This window comes from Meles meles, chromosome 1 (assembly GCF_922984935.1).
Source record: "Meles meles chromosome 1, mMelMel3.1 paternal haplotype, whole genome shotgun sequence".
NCBI lineage: Eukaryota > Metazoa > Chordata > Mammalia > Carnivora > Mustelidae > Meles > Meles meles.
This window is the reverse complement of record NC_060066.1, coordinates 79,326,770-79,331,768: the sequence shown is the minus strand read 5'-3', so window position 1 is coordinate 79,331,768 and position 4,999 is coordinate 79,326,770. Positions and strand designations below refer to the sequence as shown.

At 49.5% G+C, this 4,999-nt stretch overlaps 1 pseudogene; it reads right to left on the bottom strand.

Moving 5' to 3' along the window:
- Nucleotides 1-279: 279 nt before the first annotated feature.
- Nucleotides 280-1,836, bottom strand: LOC123946409 (annotated as a pseudogene).
- Nucleotides 1,837-4,999: the final 3,163 nt, after the last annotated feature.

Genomic DNA, 4,999 nt, shown 5'->3' with positions numbered 1-4,999 from the left:
TTTTTTGCTCAACAAGAATGAAACTTCATAATAATAATAAAAATAATAAATAAAAAAAAAGAGAGAAAACCGAAAGGGGAGGGGTGGGGCCCCTCCCGGCACACAAGTTCGAGTCCAAGTGCTCGGTGCGGCCCGCAGACTCTGCTCATGGCCTGTCACCCCCCCACTCCAGCGCCCCTCCCTGCCCGTAACAAGGACTCCAGGTGGCAGGGGCGCCCTCCAACAACCGACAGAACAGCCTTCCCCCTTCCTCCTCCTCCTCGCTGGCGCCCTCTTGCCTCAATCGTCAGTGATGGGCAGGCGGCGGCCGGGGCGAGGCTGGGGGAGAGCCGCCGAGACTGCCAGAGCTCAGTGAGCCGCTCAAGTAGCTGTCAGGGTCCGACAGCGAGTCCGGGGTGCTAGGGGACGCGTCGAAGACGGGCAAATCGGACAGGCGGCGCGGCAGCTGGAAGTTGAAGGGGCGGCGAGGGCGGCGCGGTGGCACTGGCAGGAAGGGGCGCGCTGGGCGGCGCCGGGGGGCTCCACGGGGGGGGGGGGGTACCAGGCCCTGCTGCTGCTGCTGCTGGCTGGCTGCGATAATAGGCAGCGGCCACGGAGGCAAAGTTGTGGGTCTGGATGCCAAGCGGCTTGATGAAGCTGCTCAGTTCCGGGCCAAACGCAAAGGCGTTGTTAGCGCACGAGGCAGACGGGCAGGCTGCGCAGTGAGCGCCGGGCGCCAGCAGGTCCTCCGCGCCCCCTGTGCGGTACAGCAACGCCACCGCGGGCCGCAGCCGCCGCCGAGGCACAGCAGGTCCGAGCGCCTGAGGGCCTGGAGGCTGCGGAGGCGGATGAGCAGGACAGAGCGGAAGAGGAGCAGAACGAAGCGGCAGAGGAGCAGAAGGAGGCTGAGGATCAAGAGGGTGGCGGCGGCGGTGCGCGACGTGGGCTGTTGAGCAGCAGCGGCGACTCGAGGCCCCCCGGGGGCTGGTAGTGGCCCGACGGAAAGCCTGAGAAGCTGAGGCTGTGATGCAGCTTGGGCAGCGGCTTCCGGGGGAAGCCGAGGTGCAGCGCGTCCCGCACGCTTAAGGCGCGCAGGTCCCCAGAGGCGCCCCCAGACGGCGCTGGCCGCCGCTCGTCTGCGTTGTGGATGAAGTGGCAGCGCGGCCAGTAGAGGCAGAAGCTGATGGTGTAGAAGGTGTGGCACAACTCGGTCTTGTACTTGCAGTGCCGGGTCAGGCTGGGTAGCTCCTGGAAGCAGTGCGCGAACTGGCACTTCTCGCTGTAGTTGCACGTGCAGCTCTCCTGGAAGGGCCGGCACAGCTCAGTCTTGTGGAGCATCGAGTTAATCTGGGAGCCGCCACCCCTGTGCTGCTGCTGCTGGTGCTGCTGCGCTGGTGCTGCTGCTGGTGCTGGTGCTGGTGCTGCTGCTGCTGCTGGTGCTGGTGCTGCTGCTGCTGCTGCTGCTGCTGCTAGTGCAAGAGGTGCTGGTGCAAGAGGTGCTGGCTGTGCTTGCCCTTGTTGAAGGAGCGGTACTGAAATTTGTTCTCCTTGTTAAGCAGGGCCGTGCCTCCGCCCCCTGACAACTCCTTGAAGGTCCTGTAGGAGGCGGGGCCGCCCGCCGCCCAGCTGCCATAGTTGCTGCGGTTAGCCCCGCCCAGGAACTTGGGCGAGCAGCTGCTGGGCCTAGGCGCGGGGTGGGCGGAGAAAGCCCGTCGTGAAGCCCGAGCTAGGGGCAGCGGCCACGGGGGTCCCCACCGGCTTCTTGTCCAGCATGTTCAGATTGAGATTGGCCAGGGATTTCTCCGTCTTGCACAGGAAGTCGATATCGTAGAAGGCAGACAGAAGTGTCATCGACATGTTTCTGGATCTTGTAATAGTCGGAGTTGCAGGCACGGAGGTCCGGAGGAGCCCTCCGGGCGGCAAGGCCGGTTGGAGCTACGACGAAGAACGGGTGACCGGCGGGGGAGGGACCGAAAGTTTGCCGGGGGACGAGACAAGAGGGAAAGGGAAGCAGCGCGGCCTGGTTTGAGGGTGCCCGGGGGTGCGGAGTGGGGGGAAAGAGGAGAGAGAAAAAAGAGCGCTCCTCCACTCCCCGGGGATGCTCGGCCCGCCCCCACCACCAACCCGTGCGCGGAGCCAGCGACAGTTCGCAGACTGCTGGACCACAGCATGTTATTTTCATTTGTCATTTCATTTGTTTTCATTAACTTTAATCTAAATAAATGAGTTGGTGCCTAAAAATAAATGTCACACCACAAGGAAAACTGGTGTGAATCTTACCAGAGCTGCCGTTATGTGAAGCTCTTAGTATTTGGTTTAGAAGTTGGAAGCAAGGTAATATGGAAGGTAGAAATTCATTTAATTGATATTTATTGAGAACTAAGTTTGTGTTGGACACTGTACTAAGCTTTGAAATCAGCAGTAAATAAGGAAGATATAGTTCCTGCTCTCATGGATCATAAGTAATATATATTCAGTAGACCTATTTTCCCTTTTCTTAGAATGAAGAGTAGGGCAAATGATGGAATGAGGGCTTTAAACTAAGTCATAGAGAGTACTCTACCACAGTTTTCTATTTAAAGTATAAATGAATAACCTTAAGCAACCAAAATAGGAATCTGAACTTTAAAAATGATGATTTGACTCCAATTTTAACCAAAATTGTGAGTCAGAATAATCCCATAGGATATTTTCAATAATTAATGGCTCTGATGCTCATTAGGGTATCTTCCTTTTCCTTCTCCCCCTACTATCATTTCCCCTGATTAAAAAGAAAGTAAAACGAAACCAAAAATCTCTCAACAAATATTAGTAGTCAACATCTTAATTATTGGCTTGATTTTCAGCTTTCAAAAACTCAGTGATGTGTGATTATAAATCTCAGACCCCATAGTCCTGAGCAGTTGCCAGTTTGCATCACTAAAGACTCGTTATTGCCTCAGCAAGTGTCCATCCAAGTCATTCAGCACCAGGCCAATGGTAAAGAATCTGTCTTTTAATTCCACCTCTGATTTCCAGCAGATTCAAAGTTTCCTGAAACCCATTAAAACCCCAGAAGGGGGCACCTGGGTGGCTCAGTGGGTTAAAGCCTCTGCCTTCAGCTCAGGTCATGATCCCAGGGTCCTGGGATCAAGCCCCACATCGGGCTCTCTGCTCAGTGGAGAGCCTGCTTCCTCCTCTCTCTCTCTCTCTGCCTGCCTCTCTGCCTACTTGTGATCTATATCTGTCAAATTAAAAAAAAAAAATCTTTAAAACCCCAGAAGGATAGGCTCATGCATGGAGTGCTCCTTCCTGCTGTTAATCTCAGTACCAGAAAAGACATGTTGCCAGCAGTGGAATATCAAGCAGGAGATTTCTGGAGAATCAGTCTAATATTACTCCATATTTACCACTCCTTCCCTGGAATTGAAAATGTCTGGATTCCTGGGGGAAGACACTGTTACTCAGAACTTTGAAACTCAGGTCAGGGTCAACAGATATGGACTGCACCATTCCCCAAACAAAAGGAATATTAAGCCCTAAAGTCAAATCTCATACCGTGCTCATATTTAATATCACTTCACTTAAAGTGGAGCACAGATTTACACCTTTGAGCTGTCTCCCAACTCCACTTCGTATTCTTATATAGTTTGTACACTCTGCTTCCTCAACCAAAGTCTCTCCCCACACTTGGCCCACCAACTATTACTCTATGTAATTAGTAGATATACCCTTGCCCTCAACTTCCACCTTAAATGCTCCCAATTTAGATGGTATTGCAATCCCAAAGAGCAAATGTGAGCACCCTGAGATATTGGGCCACGAGTAGTTTCACTGGGAGAAGGACGCTTCTGATCCCCTGTACTCCTGGAAAATGAAGCAGCAGTTAGATTCACCTAGAAGCCACACAAGTTCGACTGCCTGCTAGACACTTCAGTCTTGCACACTGACTGACTCACAGGAATACTTAAGTGTCTGGGCAGCTTTATGCCTGTTTTGGTAGGATGATTTTTGGATTCGGTTTCAGGATAACATAATATTATGAAATAAAATGGAAATCTTGTCATACTAGTAAATTTATAAAACTAGGATAGATTTTTCTAAAGACATATTCGCTTTTATTATAATAATCTATCCTCATATTTAAAAATAATGTCAATTATTATTAAAATATTATGTGATTCTATAGCTTATTGACACAGAAACGTAAGCCCTCAGACAACTTACAGCCCTCATACAGTAGTCATTTCAAGTCAACCAGGTGAGTTGAAGCTTACAGGTTTCTGTGACTCTTGAAATGAATTCATCAAGAAATTTACATTTCATTCTCTGGGTTTCCCTATTGTAATTTTGTGCATAGAAATCAAACGACTTGGTTATCTAGAAGCCCCAGAATATGCCGATCTCAATTTTTTGAGATAATGACCGAAACAAAACATTTAAAACCCTTTTTGAGACTTCTAGACTCATTGAGAATATATGTATGGATCCTTGCAAATTTTAAGAACCTTTCCATAGTTTATTTCTGCACAATCAAGAGCTCCATCTATCCTTGTCAGGATTGAGAGATTCCCATAACATGCCAGACTGATCCACAATCTTGATTGGATGCATGTTCTTACAAATCTTTTACAATTACCAGCTATAAACTTTACTGAAAGGTCTTTTTTCTGGCAGGATATGCTACTATTTAAAACATTACATAAAATACTGCTGCCTTTTTCTGATATTTAGCAATCCTACTCCCACCATCTATGTTAATCTTTGTTACATTATAATTATAGTTAAAATATAATAAAATCCAGTCAAAAATTAACACTAAATAAATCAAAATCCCAGCAAGGTTTTCAAAATGGAAGTTGATAATCTGGCTATAAAATTTGTATGATATTGGGAGGGAGACAAACCATAAATGACTCTTAATCTCACAAAACAAACTGGGGGTTGCTGGGGGGAGGTGGGGTTGGGAGAGGGGTAGGGGGTTATGGACATTGGGGAGGGTATGTGCTATTGTGAGTGCTGTGAAGTGTGTAAACCTGGC